The following is a 21,648-nucleotide window of genomic DNA, read 5'->3' as shown; positions in this document are numbered from 1 at the left end:
TCAAGATGTTAAGGGGCTTGGGATGCCTAGAGGTCAGAGTTCTATAACCCGTCTCTGCTGGGTCAGTGTCCTGGGTTGGTTAGGTGCCTGCTGCTGTTGGCCTTGATTCCTAGGTGAGACAGAGGGCTCCATCTCCCACCTCTACCCAGAAGAGGCTGATCCTAATAGGCAGTGACTCCGCCCAGCTCTGTGATTGCTGGTGTGACCAAGAAGCTCCTGAAGGACCTGGTTCCTACAGCCATGTCCCTGCCATGCCCAGAGCCTCCCTCTAGGATGTGCTATGCCCCCTGTGTGAAGATGCATGGTCTTTCCCAGGTACACCTTCCTTGAATGAGTGAGCGGCCATTCAGGCTCAGGTACCAGCTACTGTGAGTGCTGGGAACTGCAGGCAAGCATACCTGACATCATTATGTATTTTTGGCCTGGAAATTTTATGCTATAAATATACATGCCAGGGAGAGCACAAGACAAAGAGGGCATATTCCCAGGACTAGATAAGCCACAGCTCACGTAAATCTACTACTTGGAGTTCTAGAGTCTGGAAGGTCAAGGTGAAGGTGCCAGGCTGCTTCCAGATGGAGCCTCCTTGAACACTGCATCCTTTGTAGAGAACATTCTGTGTTTTCATGCGACTGGAGGACCACATGGCAAAGAGGGCCAAACTAGTCACTCTGTGAGACACTAGTTGGGTTATGCAGGTGGAGGGCACAGCCTAATCACCTTTCACACACCTCAATATTGGCATGGTGGAGACTGATTTTGTCCTTTTTCTTGTTGTTTTGTTTTAAGGCAGAGTCTCACTATATAGTTCTAGTTGGCCTGGAACTTGATGTAGACCAGGCTAGCCTTGAACGCATGGAGATCTGGCTGGGTCTGCCTCCTGGGTGCTAGATCTAAGGTGTGTACTACCACAGCTAGCCTGGGGGTTGGTTTTAGAGCATATTTGAGGGGAAACATATGCCCCAAACCTCAGCAATAGTAATACAACATTGCTCGATACACCAACTCAAAATACCTGGCACATTCAACTATTGTAGACTCACTATAGACCTACATACTAAGACACAAAATGGAGTACCTGAAATCTTACAGAGAAAGTGAAATATCAGGAATTTGGTACTATTACTTAAACCTAAATGCATTAATCTAGGTAAGTATTTACTGTGTAATACGAAATGCAAAAGGGAGGTCAGATGTGGGCAGTTTGGTCCTATTTTGTTAAAAGATACAGTGATGGAACCTAAGCAGCTCCCCTCTAAACACTATAGACCTCAGGCTGCCGGTCTTTCAGGGGAGCACCTAATTACGTCATTTCTCTGCAATGGATATCCGTTGCTTGTATTATTTGCTTGGTGCGGCTTCAGGACTCCTTTTTCCTTTCTGTGCTGTGGTGTGCATTGAAGAGTTACTAGCAAGTTCTATGCTCACAGTGGCCAGCTTCTTCCACTATACAGTCTGCCTTCTAGTACAGCCCATAATAGCTCCTCCTGCCCTTATCCTTCTCATATAACGCTTGCTAGTGCTCTGGTTCTTACCTCCTCTGATCTTATATAAGTTGCTAGGATAAAGTTAACATATAAGTATCAAGTAGCGTGGGATAGCCCTCTTTCCTGCTTAGTAGCGTGGGATAGCCCTCTTTCCTGCTTAGTAGCAGACATGCCCAATTTGATGGTGGGCACTATGCATGCTACCCCTCCATTGAAGTCTCAAGTACTCGAGCCTCGGGGTCCTTCCTGACTTGAGCCCTGCATCCTGCTTACCACAGCCTACATCTGGACCACCTTAAATGACTTAGGATGCTGATCTACTTCTGAGTGTATGTATAGGCTTGCTTCTCAGGGCTAACCACAATTAATTAAGACTAAGGAAGGTGAGAATTTCCCGTTGGTATCATTTTGGATACCTAATTCGGGTGAGGAATTTCCTATGAACTTGGAAGCGTGTCTCCAGTCAGTCCAAGGCAGCCCCATAGTCAATGGCTAAGGACCTGCCTCTGCCCAAGCTGCACAAGGCTGGTCAGTACAAGGGCAATGTCGTATATGAAAAGCTGTGTCTGGATTAATGCTAGCCAATCCCCCTTCCCCATTTCAGGCTGAGCTGCTGTGCATATGTCCTGCAGGCACATTGGCTTGTTCAGTCCTGTTGGGGGCTAAAGTGACAGCCCACGAGTGCTGGGTGCCCCTCCAAGGGCACAAGGGGAGCTGGGCGAAAAAGTAGGTCACATGTGCCTGGGCGATGTCACGCGGTTCCCACCCCAGGCCAATGGGATGGGTGGCCTCTTTCGGTTGAGAACAAAACATCACTCTAATTTTTCTCTGTTAGCATTTCATCTTCTCTAAACGGGGAGAGGAACCATCTGTCTGGTTCCCACATCCAGCTCGATCCTCTTGACCCCACGGGGCTGCTTTGTTCAGAGGTAAGGGGATTCTGTGGGCCTGGGTGAGCGGTCAACAGAGCAGGACAGGTGGCTAAGGCTGACGAGTCCTAGCTCAGATCTTCAGGTGGTGTCAGAGCATGCCGAGGTCACATAGGTGATGTGGTGGGGAGAAGATACCAAAGGAGCTGCCACATGGTGCACAGAGCTCTGCCGGGCAGCGGGAAGAGTGGAGTTGGTAGTCTATACCAATAGCTGTAGACATATAGGTATTGGATCCTCTGCCTTCATAATGCAGTTTTTTGGGGGAGACCATTGGCATTCTGATGTTCTTTACTATTGAGGTGACATTATGTACAAAAAAGAAAAAAGCATACAGTCTTACAGTCAGAAATCTCAGTTATGGAAAGGGATGTAAGCCCTACCCGCGGTCAGATGAGCATCCTTAGGAGCAAGGACCCAATGTTCTCTGGCTCAACTAGCTCCTTCAGTCACATCTTTGTTGGAGACATAAGCCTATGAAGTTAATTGCTCCCACGGGAAAGAGCACTATGAAGTCCAAATATCAGAATCCAATATCAAAAGATTGATTCACACATATTGTTAATAAATGGAAAATGTACATTTTAGAGTTTAATATTTATATTGTACAATTACTAACTATCTTATTGCAGAGCAGGTCATGTGTGAGTGTGTGATAGTTTTTTAAATATTTGCAAAACTAATATGCATTTTACGCCTTATAAATAACAAAATTTCACGGTTTTCCTGTCTTGTAAATGAGCTCAAGTGTGTGCATTAGGTCAAGATGTTCCTATGTGTGTGTTTGACAAGCAAGTTACAGCATGTATGTGTTTGCGGGATCTGGTTATGTCTGCCATATTCAGACACAGGGAAATACTTACAGAAATAGTGTGCCAGAATAAGAATTGTAATAATTGAATCTTCAGTGTGTTCCAGCAGGGGTTTTTTTTTCCCTTTCAGATGAAATTTGTGCTTATTCTAGTTTTTGGGGAACACAGGTACGTGGCCAGCACTGTGAGGATGTGCACAAGCACTTTGGGTTCTGTACTGTTGTCCATCCCCCTTGTGTGGCACATAGCTGTGCCCTTGGTGACAAAGCAGGGTTCACAAGGACCCTCTGAGCAATCAACCTGCAGCCTCAGAGTGAATCCTATATGAGCTCCTAAAGCAGTGGTTCTCAGCCTGCGGGTCGCAGAGCAGACATCCTGCGTAGCAGATACTTACATTAGGAGTCATTAACCGTGCAACATTACAGTTATGAGGTAGCACCAAAATGACTTTATGGCTGAGGGCCACCACAACACGAAGAACTGTATTACAGGCTCTCAGCATTAGGAAGCGTGAGAACTATTGGTCTAAATAATATTTCTTTAGTTATTTGGCAATCTTGAGGATCTTGAGTTTTGCTTCTTTGGGTTTTTTGTTTGTTTGACTAAGACAGAGCAGAAATGTGTAACGCTTTCTACACTTGTGGCTGTTAATGTGATGCCTGGAGAGAGCCCCACGCACGGATGCGTTTTTAACATTGTCTCTTTCTTTGTGCCTCCTGTAACATGTATTCCAGAAACTAGGTTTTAACGCTAGCACTCATCCATAGCATGTGAAGGTGGAGGTGTACAGCCGTGACAACCATCCGTGCTCATGGGACATTTGAAGCTATAACATTCCTTATCATATCTCGGATGAGGGCTGAGGGCTGCGGCCTCTGGAAACGAACCCACTCGTGGTACATGGGTATGGTTTATGGCCCTTATTTTCCTGTACCCATCCCGTATTCTGTGCATGAGAGGGATGTGCTATTCCAGGAGCTAGCTGAGCCCTGATCATAGGCCAGAGGCCTCAATAAAGTGTTCTTCCGCTGGGCAAAGAGGTCTGGGGAGGATTAGGATGAGGAGCAGTACACAGCAGGAGGTGCCTGATGAGGCATCTGATGAAATAGGCTTTAGATGGTAAGGCGCTCAGAGGACTACTGTCTCAATATTGGGAGTTGGGGTCAGGAGGTCCCCAAAAGTATATGGTCCTGTCACTTGTCAAGTGTTTCCACCCCAGTTCTGTGATTACTAATGAGTGACGATTCTGACTGTCACTTGACGGAACAATGTCCCTGTGAAGGAGGCTGGGGCAAGGGCTCCATTTGTCACCTTAATTGGGGTTCATGTTAGTGTTTGGGCCTCCTGAAATGGCCACAGCCGGACCCAGTGTTTAGCAGCCTCTGAAGGTCTGCATGGACTACTTACTGCATGCTGCTTTAGGCCCCTTAGGGAAGGATTGGGGAAATGCTTTCTTGCACCTTGCAAGGTTGTAGGTCTTTGCCATAGAACCCAGCATCCCTCTCAGCCTCCCTTTTAATCATGGTTTCTGGTTTCTGCATTGCATCTTGGCTGCTCCGCTTATGAAATCGAACATGTCTCTGGTTAGCCAGGTATGATCTCTACACCCCCACCATCCCCTAATGACTCTGTGGAGATGTAGATTCCTCACTGTACCCCTGAGATCAATGGAGTCAGAGCCTCTGGGAGCCAGGTAGGACAGGCCTCCCAGGTGGTCTATGTAATGTCCACTGTGAGTCTGAGAACCCCTGGTGTTGCTGTGAAGTGAACGTGTAAAGGCAGGGCTCCGGATGCAGCCGGAGTTGGATGCAGAGGGTCTGGACCCAAGTACCAGGTCTAGGAGAGCAGAGGATGCTGCTGATGGTTACCTGGTCAGACGCAAGCAGACCATCCTGTGGGGGCGTTTGAGGCCGAGTCACACATTGCTTCCTGTAGGAGAGGATACGGGCTGCCCCGCCTGCACCTGTGTGGGGCTCAGAGGCTTGTGCAGACAAGGAACCAGCTTGCTAGAACTCAAGGAGAGTTAGAGCGGAAGCCCAAGGCCAGTGCTCGAGCAGGAAGGTGTGGCAGGAGCTGCGACTCCTGCTGACTCAGCACCTCCACTGGGACAGGTATCCCAAGGCCACTCAGCGGAGTAGTCTAGAAGTGAGGAGACTGCAGTAGCCACATATAGCCTCTAGGCAGATGGTCTTAGTGAAGAAAGGGCCTGTTGGGCTGGGAAGCACGCCCGGCAAAGCTGAGGACTGCATGGGACAGCCTAGATGGACACCCTCCCTGCTTCATGGTGATGCGCTTTGAAAGCCGCCTGCCTCCCTCTCTTCTGAGCAGCTGGTGTGGGGTATAGTCATTATAGACAACATAGGACAGAAGGAAAAAGAAATTTGTATAAGAATATGCTATCGGGGCTGGGGTGGGGCGTGGTACAAATGGGACCCGAGTTCAATCCCCAGAGCCCACAGAAAAAAGCTAGGCACGGTGGCATTAATACTCCAGCTCTAGGGGGTGAGGGTAAAGATAGGTAGATTGCTGGGAACTCGCTGGCCTTCCAGCCTAGTCTACTGGGTAAGGTCCGGACCAGCAAGAGACTTAGTCTGAAAAAACAAAGTGGGTTGCACCTAGGAACAACATGAGGTTGTCCTCTGGCTTCCACAGGGATGCAGAGATACAAGTGTACATGCATGCATGCGTTCTCTCTCTCTGTCTCTGTCTCGCTCTGTCTCTCTGTCTCTCTCTCTCTGTTTCTGTCTCTCTCTGTCTCTCTCTCTGTTTCTGTCTCTCTCTGTCTCTCTCTCTGTTTCTGTCTCTCTGTCTCTCTCTCTGTTTCTGTCTCTCTCTGTCTCTCTCTCTGTTTCTGTCTCTCTGTCTCTTTCTCTCTCTCTCTCTCTCTCTCTCTCTCTCTCTCTCTCTCTCTCTCTCTCTCTCTCTCCCTCTCTCTCAGGAAAATAATCAAAATGTTGCATAGGAATAAAGGGCAGAGACAAATAAAAACGTCCAGTTTTGTTTTGCTATAATCAAAATGACATTTGGATTACTGAGAAAGAGTAAGTTCGTCAATAAATGCTAGGGGGTCAATTATCAATCTATTTTTTAAAAGTACTAAATTTAAAACTCCATAGAGGTTTTGGGATTGAACACTGAGCTACAGGCATAGAAATTATATGTTTGCTGTTTTGTATGTCTTCGTGAGGAGGCATTGTAGGTGATCCCTGGCCCCAGAAGGCCTGAGTGCATGGCAGACATGCAGGAACGCTGCCAGCTTGTCATGTGGGTAGCACCTTTCACAAGGCAGCAGTGTTGCAACAAAGCACAGAAGCATAAGTGAGCAGGCAGGTGAGTGTGCAGCACATAGGGAGTGACCAGTGGGAATGAACTGACAGACAGCCTCGTGCACGGCAGCAGGAGGCTGGACAGCAGCCTGCCCAAGTGCCCTGCAGGCTTGGTCAGGTGTGAACTGCACTGCTTTGTAAAACATGTGGCTGGTTGTGTCTGCCAACATTTTATTGTAAATACCCTTTGGTCCTACATTTTTTTTGCTACAAGCCAAGTCTTTTCTCTATTGCACAGAGATATCCAGGTCCGCAACACTTGCCACGTTGTGGTTTATTTAAAAATAAATAAAGAAAGCCTTTTAATTGTCAGTCAGGACATGTGAAACTTGGGTGAAGTAGGTCCTTACATGGCCCCATGGAGACTCAGCCTCCAGGCCTTAATGCCTTCCCCTCACCCCAACAAGGAACTGCTGATGCCATCAATAGGAGATGCAGCCACCATTTGTGGTGACAGTCATGGCTATGGGGTTCTGTTTTGCAGCAGATACTGACTATACCTGTCACACAGTGGAATGGGTGAATCCTAGTGTCAGAGAGGCCAGGCCGAGAGGGGCCAGAAGGAATTCTGCAGTGCTGGGTGAGAGCCATCAGTGGCTGCCTGGCAATGCCTGACTTTGGATGTGAATGTTCTAGGTTACAAAGTAGTATTGTATGATTAAGTGCTGTGTGACGTTTGAGCTAACTTCATCATATTTGTGCTGTGCTTGTGCCTAACATGTAAGTCCCAGATATATATATAATGTTGAACTTGTGCAGGGCAGGGCTAGGCGAGGGCCAGCACCTGGGACATGTGGGGTGTGGGTAGCTGGAGTCCCTTCCAGAGAAGTTCTGCTGTCATTGGGCTGTCAGTGGGCTTCTGACACTGTGGTTGGCTGAGCCCAGGAATCATATCAACATGGCAACAGACCCACAGCTGTATGGCCGCAGCACCTGAGGGCCCCAGTGTCCCTGCACTGATCAGACATTTTTTTCTGGCCAGTCCCTGGGACTGCACCCAGTGAACAATTCCTGCTGTCCAAAGACCCATGGCACCAGGAAGAAAGGAGAAAGGGCTGAACCAGTAGCTGAACCAGTGTTGACCCTGTTGTGTCTTGCCTCATTGCTTCTGGTAGGGACCATATGGAGTCTCCCCTAGATCTTGCTGGGTAACATTATTATTTTTTTTTTTAGCATCCCCCACAACTTAACTCTTTGTGGTATAACTCAATAGTTTCATCTTTAAGATCTAGGTACCCAGTTTGGGGCTTTTGAACTTATTTTGCATATGCAGTTCTTAAGCTCATGAATCTACACTTATGTTTTGACAGGTGAATACAGAGTTTATTTTCATCTGCATATCTATTTCTTTGTCTGTCACATACACTGAAATGAAAACAAGCCAAATGCATCTAAAATAAATTAAACAAGCAGCAGCGAGGCTTTTGGGATTAGGCCCTGAGCGGATTGAAGCCGGAGCACCTCTTGGGGCACTGCTGTCCCGGGGGATTAAATTTAATCCTAAAATGTACGGGAAAGCAGGGCAGCTCAGTGCTGTCACGTGGCATGGCATGGAGGCTGAATCCTTGAGCTGCCTTTGCACAGTCCCCTACTGAGTCAGCCCAGCCTAGACCTTGCCAGAGCCCCGAGGATGCCGCGAGGTCATCGGGTGCATGTCAAGTGTGGGGCATGAGGGAGATGCTGTCACCTTCCTTCCCCGCCTTCCCAGACACACGGGTAGGTGACACCTCCAGGAGACTGATGTATGTACACACGCATGTGGGTCCTTGGCAAACATGAGGCTTGGGTGCAAGGACTTTGAGAGTGGGAGACAGGGCTCTTAGCGGGCTTCGTGACGGGAACCTCTCTCTCTCTGGTCACTGAACCACATGTCTGTGAATTTGGGGGGCCTCATGGGCCTGGATCGCATGCTGCTTTCCCCTGGGTTCAGCGAAACCATCTGCAGAGCAGTACTGCTGAGCCCAGCTGTCGGCTCGCTGAGGCTTAGCGCCTTAATTTGATCCCTCATAGCTTACAGTCACGCTCTAGGCTTCACATTTTCCTCTTTAAGTTTCTTTTTTTTTTTTAACCTGTTATATTGCTTCAGATTTGTCTAAATGTCCTTTTATTTATGTGTCATCTCTCTAGTGTATTTATCTTACATTTTTCTTTACTTTGTAGTATCTTTTCTATGTATCACTCGTATTCTATTCCTTTTAAATTTTTACTCATATTTGTCATTGTTTCTATTTGTAGTCTTGTTTTCACTTCAGCCTTTCAGCCTTTTTTTTTAAAATTCATTTGTCAAAATTCTTAATGGTTTTAGTTATATGTTTTCTGATTATTCTATCTGAAGTAATACGCTTTGTGCAGGGCAACAGTGAGCTGTTATTGCTCAGACCTTGGGACACAAAGAAATGACCTGTCAATCGAATTTAGCTTGTTTTTCTATCAGGGTTAATCATGAGCAACGATTTTTGCCTGTGTTGATGAGTGAGTGCTCTAAAATCATTAATGAGTGCATCCCCGGGGACTTGCCACGAACAGCCTCCCAGGATAGCTGGGAGCTACGTTCCTCTCTTGCCCCACCTTGACCTCCATGGAGATCTTCGGAACTTGGCACCTGCTGGCCATGCTGCCTGCAGCCTCCAGAGAACTGGCCTGTTAGAAGCCATGGCCTACAGTGTTAATTCCCTTCCCATGGGGGGCCACTGTCAGGTGTGTCGCCGTACTGCCCACCGTGGACAAGCTACCTTTGCCTTGTCCTTTTCCGTGTATCAAATAGGCAGTAATCTGTCAGCACTGTTTTCCCACTGTGCCCTCCCATGAAACTGAGCTATGTCTTAGGACAGAAAGCACTGCCTACTCACTGAGGATGTGCTGGCACCTATGGTACTCCTCACATTCTCTGTGGAAGCTTCCTAAGCAGGGGGTCAGGGAAGGCTGCACTGCATGGTGCACAGTTCTGAGGCGGGCAGGGCATCCTGTCTCTGAACTGGCGGTGAGTCACATGTGGCTGCCCTGTCCCTTCATGCCTCTCAACTGAGGAAGAGCAAGCAGCAGGCCACCACTGGTTGGAATGATTATTCGCTGGTTCTTGCTGGGCCAACTGGGCAAGGAATGTGCCAGGGACTTGAGCTGCTGTGACATACCATCAGAGAGGCTCATCCTTTCATATGGTCCCCTGCCACTCTTTCCTTCCAGAAGGACAGCCATGCTTCCTGCCACAGGGACAGCATTGCACTGGATATTGGAGGGAGCCAGAGGCCATCCGGGAACAGAGCCCTTGTGACAGTCTTGGAGCAGGACCTGAGATCCCATATTAAGGGGGACACCGAGTACACAGCAATGGGCGGAAGAACATTTGTTCCATCCGGCAGCAGTGACAGTGCCTAGCAGCTTCTCGCACAACCTAGCATGTTGTCTTAAAGGAGTCAGTGAGGGGCAGTGACATGGGGTGGGGTCTCTCATCTGTGGCCCAGTTGAGACCCCACAAGTTACCATGGATACTTCCCATAGCCCTGTCTTCCACAGGAGTTGTTTTTCCTTAAAAATCTCATTTCCTGATTAGCTGTCTTGCTTTTCACATAGGTGGCATTTCTCCTTCGTTGGATATATGTTAAAGGCTGCCTTGACTCCTTCACTTTCATTACCCATGCTTCTTTAATAGTAGCTAGAACGTGGAGTTCTTGATGCTTACCACCCACCACCAGTGCAAATGACAGCAAGGACACCGATGTGAGACAAGCTTGTGGTGCAGGACATTTGTGCTTTAGTGGATTACCTTCTCAATGTACGTGCTTCCTGCTGGTCCCGCTGGTTTGATCTGGTCAGGGATACTGTGAACTATACTCAGTGCTTTTCCCTCATCTGGGCGGGAGCCACGTTTTTGTACCAGATGAGTGTCCTGTCCTAGTCCCATACCCTGTCTAGTGTCTGGATGCTTTCCTTGCCCAGGTGTGGTGGGGACAATGCCTGACATGTGGCAAACACCTGTCAACGTGAGACACTGCTTCCTAAAGTTTGCATGGTTACTGAGTTTCTTCCTTATTGGTTATGTGAGCAGAAAACCTGATCCTGTAGTGCCTACACGCCCCAAGAATAACCTTCACAAAGGCATTGTGTAACGTCAGTCTACTCACATATTGCTGACCTATATGTTAACATTTAGTTAAGACTATTAGTTGGTATTCTGTCTAGGTCAGTGGTTCCCAGCCTGTGGGTCAAGACCCCTTTGGAGTCAACTGACCCTTTCACGGGGATCATCTAATGCCCGAGACCATCAGAAAATACAGATATTTACATTATGACTTGTAACAGTAGCAAAATTACGGTCATGAAGTGGCAATAAAAATAATTTTATGGTGGGGAACAACAGGAGGAAGTGTGTTAAAGGGTCACAGTGTTAGAAGGGCGAGAACCATTGGTCTAGGCAGAATCTGGGGTTGGATCTTAGTTGACACACATGATCCATTTCATTGTTTTTCCAACATCTTTCCTAAGCAAACACACACACCCTGGAATGCAAATGAGGAAGCAAGGAGTGCACTAGTTGCACTGCTGCCTTCCAGTGCTTCCTGTTACGGTTTTAGTTTTTTAGGTTTTTATTTATTAATTTATGTATTGCATGTATGTAGGTGCACACATGCTGTCACACACATATGGAGGTCTCTCTTCTCTCTTTGTCTTATGTGGGCCCCAAGGAGATGAGGGCAGCATGGCCTTAACCTGCTAATCCATTTTCTAGTCCTTCTGTTAAGATTTTGTTGTCTTTCAGTCATTTTGGTAGGCAGATGGTGACATACACTGTGACTTTAAGTTGCTTTCCTCTTAACTGTTGAGGCTGACTTATCCCACAATTCCCCACACACGTCCCAGAATCCCCCCCCCCCCAGATGCTCAGGTCAGATGGTGTGATATTTGATAGGATTTCACACGTCTTTCCATGTACTTTAAATCACATCAAGGCAACTTATAATGCCAAATGCAATATAAAGGCTCTGTACACAGCTGTCATACGGTGTTGAAGAGATACTGATAAGGAAGTTCTGTCCACCAGTCAGTATAAGTACAGTCCTTTTTTTCCCAAATGTTTTATCTGTTGGTTGGTTGTACCTGAAAGACACAGACGCAGAGGGTCAACTGTAGTAGTCACATGAACAAGCCCCTTCGGGACCCACTTGTTCAAGGCTCTTGCTATGGAGGCCCTAACAGTGAAGGGACAGGCAGCGAACGTCTGCCTATGGGCTGCTTTTCTCCCTGTTGTCAGCGTCTGTGGACACAGAGAATCTTAATCCTACTGTGGGCCATCATCTCAATCTTTGTTTTAACAGCTAATAGCTTTTTATGTCAAAGGCAGTGGCGCTCAGCCTTCCTAATGCTGCCCTTCAATACCCGCCCCCCCATCAAATTAGTTCACTGTTGCTTCATAACTAATTTTGCTACTGTTACGCATCCTGGTGTAAATATCTGTGTTTTCTGAGGGTCTCGGGTGACCCTGTGAAGACCCACAGGTTGTGACCCACTTCTCTAAGGAGTCTTTCCCTCTACTTCATACAAATTATTGTGCTGTCCAAGGCTTCCTGTTGACGTTTCCTGTTGGACTCACTGGCATTGGTCTTAGGGTAGACTCTGTAAGGGGGTGCCCTGTAGGGTCTCATGTCCCCACTTGCCTGTTCAGTTGGCTGAGCGCTACCTCCTGAAAGTCCATCTCCTGCTCTGCCACAGTTTTGAGCACTGGTTCATGACTCTCACTTCCTCCATCTATTCATCTCTTCTCGCACCTCACACAGACATGCTGCCTTGGCTCTGAGTGCGGAGTCCCCTCCGCTTCTCTTTCTCAGCATCTGCTCCCTATGGCAGCATCGCAGTGCTGTGCCAGCATCATGGTGAGCTGAGGGCCAGGGCAGAAGACATGGGGTTCATGGTGCATGATGGGTGTTCTCTGTGGGCGCCTGTACTGTTGTTCTGCTCTTGACCCCAAGAGTTTTCAAATTTGAGATGAACCTGCCTATAGAATTGGCTCTGTAGATGAGTTTGAAAGAATTAATGTCCCCTCTGAGGTCTGCTATTCTATGTAGAAATTTTTCACATAATTTTAAGGTTTTCCTCCAATCCTTTTTTTTTTTTAATTTTTTCAAATTTTTAAAAATTGAATTTTAACCCAGGCTGGTATTAACATATGCTAGCTTAGTCACTCTGATAAAAATCCCTTTTGACCATCATCCGTAAGTCTTTTGGACCTTCCTGTGCCCACCTTATCTTCTGTGGCATTCTCTTCCTTCCTGGTTTCTCACCATGCCCATAGTGGAGAGCCCATGCCCATACATATCCTGGAGAACTCCTCACAGGTCACGTGTCTGGGCACATGCTCCTCAAACAGGAAGTTACTAGAAAGCTGAACGTGTACTCAGAGGAGTTCTTGGACCACCCAAGTCCAAGACAGGGAGCTCTGCCACTTCCAACGTAGCCCGTTACATGCACGTGGCCAACTCAATGCTTTCCTTTCCAAAAGGAAGACATTTAGTCCTTAGCTAGAATGTCCAACCTCATTCAGAGGTGTCTCAGGATCCCCTGTTGAGAGCTACATCTAGCTGGCCCCAGGCTCTGAGTGGCTGGTCTCTCTACTCTGCAGGCCCTGGTCCATTGCAGGGCTCTCTGAAATCATCAGCTGTGTACATAGGCCATTGTATGTCCCAGATTGCAATACTGAGCTGCACAGTGACCTGAAGATGATTAGAAGACATGGAGTCTCTGCTGCTGCATGGTGGGTGGTCTCCATGGGCTTCTATGTCTGTTCCGCAATGCTTAGTCCAGCATGGCCCCTCCTGCTCTCATCTTCCTTGTTTCCAGACATCTTCTAGCAGTGGTCAAACTGGTCCTTTCCATTCAAGGTGGTTGTTCTGGATGACCAGTCCTGGCTCGGGATGTCTCACCCCAGCCTCTCCTTCATTCTCTTAGGGACCCTGGAGCCATACAAACTTCTCTCCACTTTCTTTAGAGCATTGGCCTTTGACCTTTCTCTTCTAGAGCTTTGGCCTATATGAAACACATGGGATGTAGATTTGTGAGGCATGACAGAGATCTAGTGTTGACTTTGAACCACGATTGTTTTAAGCTGTCCTAGCCTCAAGTCTGATTTCGTCACCAAACTTTGTAATGATGGCCACCCTTCATGCATGGTACCTGGTGAGAACTGCAGAAAGATATGGCATGTTCCAGAATCCCTTTGCTGTGGGCCTATGGACGGTCCATGGGGTGCAGGACACGAGTGGTGGACGGGCTGTTGCCAAGACCTGAATAGGAGATTCAGCTCAGCTCTTATGCTTAGCCTGTATCCACATTAAAGATAGTATAGACCTTGAAATCAGTATTTTAAATATGAGAGCATTTGAGAGAGATGTGTGTGCTGACACGAGTTTTATTACAGTAGGACTCAGTGAAACCTGGCTCGTTGCTAGAAAGAGAAGAAAGCTCCACAGATTCCAGACCAGGCCCAGGAATAGCCTCCAGAGCAAAACAGGAGGGCTGAGCTCACTGGTCCTAGCCGTGTCACTTTTTGTCTTGACACTTGAGTGACAAGTGAATAGGCTATTTAGAATGCTTTCTGAAATCAAGGTTGTGTAAGTCCCAACATCCTTCTAATGCTAACTGTGACTGGCAAGAGCACGGAATTGCAGAGTCTCCCTTAGCCTGGATGGCCTCAAGGACCTACATACATTGTGAGTCTCTCAAGGAGAATGAAGCAGCTAATCAGCTTTGTCGGCTTCTGCTGCCATGGCCTCATGCAGCCTGATGTGGGCAGTGAGCTGTTAAACACAATAAATCAAATCTGTTTGCTTTCCCCCATCCCACATCCCTTCTAGACAGCTGAGGCCCTGGGTGCAGCCCTGGACAGAGCACAGCTAATGAGAGCAGGCCAGAGCCACTGGCCTTGACAGGCACTCATGATGGTTGTACGGTCACAGATGTGTGGCTGGCGGTGCTCCGCATCGTTATTTTGTGAGAGCTCGTATAATGAGGGACTCAGGCAAGCTGCACCCACAGTGGAAGAGATTGCTAGTGCAAGAGCCAGGATGCCTGTTACCCACTTCTGTGTTTCCCCCCAAAGCCAACTTCCCTCCTGAGAAAAGCCTTGCTATTAGGACATTTAAAACGTGAAGATTGCGTTCCTCCCGTCTGAAGCACGGGGTTACTAGCTCTCATTTTTGCTCTGTATGGACATAGTGCATAGCTGGCCTACTGGTGATCCAGAGCCTGGCCTGCTGGCTCTCTCCCTAGCACCTCCTTGCTCCATGTAAAGCAGAGGTGAGCATGCTGTTGAGTGAGGACAGGAAGCATGTGTATGCCGACTCACCTTCACCAAGCACACTTGGCTACAGCGCTTGAACAGCTGCACAGCAGTTCTTGCTTTTGCAGTGTTTACTTTACTAGCATTTGTTGGTTTGAATGTTATTTAAGAGGAGGATCAAGCAATTTTTTTTTCAGAATTCCATTATAGTGTTTCTAGTTATAAACAGATTTTTTGCCATTTTAATCCATCTAGAAACTAAAGGAAGGCTTGGCTCTAGTTAAAATGTAGCACTTGCTACTTTTCCCTTCCAACTGAGCCACTGCGCCTTCTGGGAAGAATGTGTGGGGCAGCTGCTGAAGAACTGTGGTGTCCGGGACAGCCTAGGAATAAACTAGATCAGCCGCTGGGTTCCAGCCTAGACACAGGCAGCCCTGCCCAAAGGTACACACCAGAAGCTCTGAGCGCTGCACTGTACTCAGCTGCGTGGCGCAGTGACGGAGCCCCTGGAGGATGCTGTGGAGATGCTCTACTATTTGCTTTCCTTTCCTTCCCTTCCCTCCCTCCCTCCTTCCTTCCTTCCCTCCCTCCCTTCCTCCTTCCTTCCTTCCCTCCTTCCTTTCTTCCTTCCTTCCAATTCCTTCCAATTCTCAATGGGTTGTCCAAGGTAGTGATGGCCACTATGTCTAAACATAAAGAAGAGAGGAAGGACAAGGCCCAGGGTATAAGGACTTCAACCATCACTTCTCATCCTGGCCCTGGAGGCACATTCAGTGGCAGGCAAGAGAAGACTCTGGCTTTTTACCAGGAAGTATTGGACTCTCGCAGAGGATGAGCTTGAGAAAGCGATTGCTTACTTAATGTTGTGTGCCACTCCCAGGATGTGTCTCTGTATGTGTGGATCTGACTGCATTCAGCACAGCAAAACCTTTGACAAAAATAACCACAGGGAATGACCCTCCCTGTCCCCTAGCACCCTGCTGTGATATTCTGTCGTGCCGTGTGTGCTGGACACTTGGCAGCATATGTTGGCACAACAAAAGGTCACCGCAAAATCTCTTGAGACTGCACTGACACTGGGCCTATAGCAACCAGGAGGGCCTGGGCCTGGCCACCTGGAACTTCTACCTAGCATTTGTAGTCATAATGTAGTGCCCAGAGTGTCCACACTTGACATAAGAAACCAAAGAGCAACAATATCAACCTATGGTGGGAGAAATGATTGGCAGACACCAGCCAAGGATGGCCTCATGATAGACTGACCAGAGACTTCAGGTACTAGGAAGGCAGGACTCACCTTTTTGAAATAAATGTAAAAACAAAACATCCCACAGGGAATACAAGGTGTAAAAAAAAAAAATGAAGATTTTAGAACTGAAAAATCTAATAATAACCTAAGTAATGTGTTGTGTGGACTCCCGTCACAGAATAGAGGTAACAGGGGCCAGTCTATGACATGGGGACAAATCAATGCCAGTAAACCAGACTGATGCATATAAAACAGATGGGAGAAACTGATAGAGTCTGAGACTGTGGGCCAGTACAAAAGATATGCACAGCTGGCTGCACATGTAGGTTACTCATTTAGTGGCCTGTAGTCTGTTTACACAGGTCACTATGCTAATATTTTAAGGCCCACTAGTTTAAATAATTGAAATCATATGAAATTTACTTTCTAGCCAGAATGGAGTTACAATGTCAGCACACAAATACTTGAAAAATCAAAGCACGTACCTTTACATATGTAATGGTCAAAGAAATATCAAAGGAAATAGCTTGGACAATAATAATAATAATAATAATAATAAAAATAATGAACGGAAGTTTTTCAGAATAAATCCAGAGGGAGGAATGTTTCATTGGAAAAGAGGAAAGGTCAAACAGTTCTGAGTTTCTACCTGTGGAAATATAAAACCAGAGCAACCACACAGATGGAAGGAAATGATAAAATAGAAGTCAGCGACAAAACCACGGTTTTCACTGTGGAGCAGCTCAGACAAGAGACAAAGCAGTCACTCGAGAGTTTGAAAGAGTCTTGTACAGTTTTATTTTAGGGGTTGCGTTCATAGTAGTTTCACTGGCCTTGGCAAGACCCCTCCCCTTCCTCAGCAGGCCTCCTCTCCTTTCTAAAATTGGGTGGATTCACCCTTAAGGCTGAGCCTTACATTGAGGGAATGGTCACTGGGAGGCATGGAGCCAGATTCCCAGATGTTCAGCCAAGACTTGCCTGGGCCTCTGGTGGTAGTGGGCCTGGAGCATCATGGTTCTGACTCCACAGGCTTTACCCTGCCATAGTTGAGACTGCCTCCCACAGAACCCCCACACTTTAAATCTGTGCCCCTTCCATTGTACCCTGACCGCAGGAAATCCTCAGTGAGTGGAGGAAGCCATGAGCAGGTGAATGTCCTGGGGGCCATGGAGGCATATGTGTGATGATTGGCTCTACTTCCTGGGTACCAACATCCAGTGTCAAGTCCCCTGCATAAAATGTCACAATATTACATATACCATATGTGTATCCTTCTGTATATTTAAGTTATCTTCGGATGAGTCACAATACATGGATACAGTACAAATGTTGCATAGTTTCTATGCCATATTATTTGTAAATAATGACAAGAGATAGCTGTATGTGTTCAAGACAGGCAAAACTAACATGGGAGAATGTTACAGCTGAGTCCTAGAGGGACTGAGACTGCGCAGCAAGGCCCAGCAGATGTGGATGCAGTATGGGGAACTTTTGGGGACCATCCTAGAATGGGATGTCGCTGGAACTCATAGGTATGGAGGACTATACAATCTTGGATATGTATGAGTCTCAAGAGCAGAAATCATCAAGTTCTGACTTCAGAGTGTTCTGTGAAGCCATAAACATTGAGTTGGGTTCAGTACTCATGGTATGCATTGTCTGATCCTTAAATATGTTCTGAGCTCCTTTGGGCCGGGAATAGGATTTAGTGGTGAATGAAGGAAACGGCTGTGATCCCGGTGTGGGGTGAGAGTCTCCCAAAGGCCCAGCTGCTGGAAACTTTGTCCTCAATGGAGCAGTGTTGAGGTGGTGGGATCTGTAAGAGGTGACTGGGTTATGGGGTACCACCACCAGTGGGGATTGATGTAGGTCCTCCAGAGTGAAGTCTTTGAGAAGAGCTTGTGAAGGGACGCCATCCCATGGTCGTAGCCTACTTTGCATGTGGCCGTTTCCTCTCCGGCCATAACGTGAGGCAGCCAGAGGCCCTCACCAGGATGCCAACTGTTTGCTGTTTGGAACTCCCAGCAGTCAGCATTATGAGCCTGGTATGCCTCTTTTGCTTTGTAAAGTACTAGCTCAGTATTCTGTTACATCAGCACAGACCAGACTAACACAGAGAGCACGAGTGGGGAAGAGGGTGTCGTGGGGTGGATGCCTGGCCAACACAGTCGGGTCTGGTGATGGTAACAGGCACAGGTAAAATAGGGGTGCCAAGAGTTCCCTTCTGCAGAAGTCCCTGAGACATACGTAGGAGAACGTAGTACTCCCCAAAGAGAGCCAGCAACCTGGGTCAGAGGAGGAGGGGCAGTAGCAGATAAGAGCTTGTAGACAGGCAGGTAACTCTAGGCTGAGATGCATGGGGATGGGATGGTACGTGAGCCTCTCTCCTGCGGGAGTGAGGGTGTCAAGCTTTACATGTCTCACCATGTGTTTCAAGGCAAGAGTAGTGGGAGCTAAGGGTGCACGCACCTCAGTTCTTGTGCAACATGGAGTTGGCATACACGCACATATATACACACACAAAATGGACCTGACCACAACAGGATCACGTTGGGCCTTTAGTAGTTGTCCTTAAGGGTGTTTCCTATATCTGCATATGACCCTTTACATTTTAAAAACCTCCTATCAGTACTGAAATGTGTTAAATGCTTTTCTTCTTACCTTGGTGTGCCTATGTATGTCTTTCTTCTAAAGATACTTTGGGTTGCACTGGTTGATTTCCAAATCCTGTCATTACTGGAAGATTGGTCACTATGCATACTTATTTTCATATGTTGCTAAGTCCTATTTGTTAATATTCTTTGTATATAAATGGACTCAGTCAAGCAAATTCATATATCCATCGCCTCATATACTTCTGTGGTGAGCTCACTCACTAAGAATCAGTGATTTTCAAGACTGGAGTTGTGAGCTCTGATGTCCATGCCATAAGAAAGCTCATTAGCAGGCGTTCCTCCTCCTGTCTGACTGAAACTTTATAGCTTTTACCCAGGATTTCCCAGTTTGCCACTTCACCCTTCTAGTCTCTGCTTCATTGAGTTCAGTTTTCAGATTTCACATTTAGGTGAGTTTGTGCAGTTTATTTCACTTTACACGATGTCATGTAGGAGCATCCACGTTGGACTGAATGGCATGACTCTTTGTGGCAGATTAGCATTCCATTGTGTATGCATACAAGGCTTATTAATCGTGAGTTGTTGGACACGTAGGTTTGATTCCGTGTCTTGTGTTGTGAATAGTGCTGCAGTGAATATGGAGATGCGGAAGTCTCTGACATGTTCCCTTCGTTTCCTTTAGATCTGTGCCCAAGACTGGAATTTCCAGGTCCTATGGTGGTTCTGGTTTTTTGGGGGTTGGGGGGTGGAGAATTGCCATATTGTTTTTCATAGCAGTAGAACTAATTACAGCTTTACCAGTTGTGCACAGAGTTGTCTTTTCTTCCTTGTTAACCTCATTCTCTTGCTGACAGCCACACCAAAGGCTTGAGGTGGGTTTCATTCCCCACTTCTTGTTTTCCTTCTATTGAGAGATGTCTACTGAAGTTCCCACTAGCCTACCCTCCCTATTTTGTTATAAGATGTCCTCTCTGTGTTAGCTCTCAGCCTGATCAGAGATTTGGTTTATCGATATTTTCTCCCGTCTGCTAAGTGTCACCTTCATTAAGCAGAAGCTTTTTAGTTTGGTTTAATCGTATTATCTATTTTTGCTTTTGTTTCTTATGCTTTGGGGAATTGTTTTTTAAAAAATCATTGCCTAAACTAGTGCTACAGAGATTTTGTCATTTTAGATCTTAGATTCTCAGCGTTCCCAACCATCTTTTTCCTGTGGTCAGTTCCCTGTCGCCAGCATAGGAGTGACTGTTTTTAGTCTACTGGTTTGGTTTGGTTTTTTGAGACAGGGTTTCTCTGTGTAGCCTTGGCTGTCCTGGACCCACTTTGTAGACTAGGCTGGCCTTGAACTCACAGCGATCCACCTGCCTCTGACTCCCAAGTGCTGGGATTAAAGGTGTGTGTGCGCCACCACGCCTGGCTAGTCTACTGTCATTTTAAAAATTCCACGATTTACATTTCATTATTGAGATGTTAGGGCTCAAGTATGTCATTTCATTTTTCATTTTCTGTTTATTCTTTCATTTATGTGACTTTTACAGTTTCCTCCTGCCTTCCTGGGAGTTATTAAGCTTTTTTAAAAATTCCATTTTGATTTGTTAATAATTTATGACATCATTTTATCAGTTTGAAGGAAAGGTAGAAAATTTGCCTTCCTTTACCCTGGCTCAAGATACTATTCATATCAGACTGCGAAGTAACTTTTACTTTAGCCATTAGAAATAATTTTAGAAACAGAGGTCTATGGTATTTACCCTCATTTAAAAGTGTTCTTTTAAAAATTATGACTATCAGCATATTAATTATCCAAACGAGTGTGGCATTCCCTCTGGTGAGTCCATAGGGCGTGTGTGTGTGTGTGTGTGTGTGTGTGTGTGTGTGTGTGTGTGTTGGTTCTGTCTGACTCCCTTCTTCCCACTTCCCACGTTGCCTGCTGAGTTGGCTATCCCCTCCTACCACTGCGAGGAACCCCCCCCCCCCAGCTGTGCTCCTGGAGTGGAGCCGCTGGCAGAGGGTCTTGGTTTCCTTTGTCCTGGAGTTCTGTATTCTCCTTTACCCCCCAAAAGTGGACCTCACATTTCTCCTCTGGCAGCCTCTTCCTTCTCAGCCTCTGCTTGGCTCCAGTCCCTGACAGGTGGCCACTGCCTGCCCATCTGTGCTGTCCCACTGTCTAGACCACTGACTTTGCCACACAGCCCTATCCTACCATAGCCACTTTACTCCTGCCATGCCCGCCCTTTATGTCTCTCATTAATTTGGCTTCTTCTCATTGGGCAGAACATATCCCTGGGCTAAAGAGATGGCTCAGCTAGGGAGAGTGCTTGCTGCCCAAGGATGAGGATCTGAGTTCGGATCTCAGCACCAGCATAAGCTGGATATGGACCCATGCTCCCTGTAAGCCTAGCCCTGAGGGAGGTGGAGACAGGTGGACCTACAGACCTTGCTGGGCACTTGACTAGCTAAAGAGCACAAGTTCAGAGACCCTGCCTCAAAGGAATAAGGTCAAGAGTGATAGCAGAGGGACCCAATGTCCTCTTCTGGTGTCTACATGCACAGTACATAGCACACATGTCTACATGCATAATACATCGCACACATGTACACATATAACACCACCACACAAAGAATATTCCTAGTTGTTCATAGGCGCGCTTTTATGGTGGCTGCTTTACAGATGTCCACTGGTATAAACATCTCTGTCATCTTGGGATTGGCATCTGCTCATTGCCCTTCATCTACTTTGAAATGTTTCCAGGTCTTGACATGCCAGGTAATTTTCTGTTGAACCAGAACATTTGGGCATTAAGCGCTAAGGCTCCTGCCTTCGTTGAAGCCTTCCTTTTCAGCTAGTTTCTCCTGACTGTGCCGTGCTGGGCAGCAAGAGGGTGGAGGTCCAGGCTTTCCCTGGGCTTCTGTAGACTTCCTGCTGAGCCAGAACTCTGTCCCCTGCTGACCCCCCTCTGGTTC

General features: G+C 47.0%; 1 protein-coding gene across 14 annotated transcripts in view; it reads left to right on the top strand.

The window, feature by feature from the left end:
- PCBP3 (poly(rC) binding protein 3) overlaps positions 1-21,648 on the top strand; it is a 256,103-nt gene that overhangs the window by 198,189 nt on the left and 36,266 nt on the right. The gene's annotated exons all lie outside the window — the stretch shown is intronic.

The sequence above is a fragment of the Acomys minous genome (genome assembly GCF_964271855.1).
Source record: "Acomys minous genome assembly, chromosome: 13".
Taxonomy (NCBI): domain Eukaryota; kingdom Metazoa; phylum Chordata; class Mammalia; order Rodentia; family Muridae; genus Acomys; species Acomys minous.
Note: the sequence above shows the minus strand (reverse complement) of the source record. Positions and strands in the feature narration are given on the sequence as shown.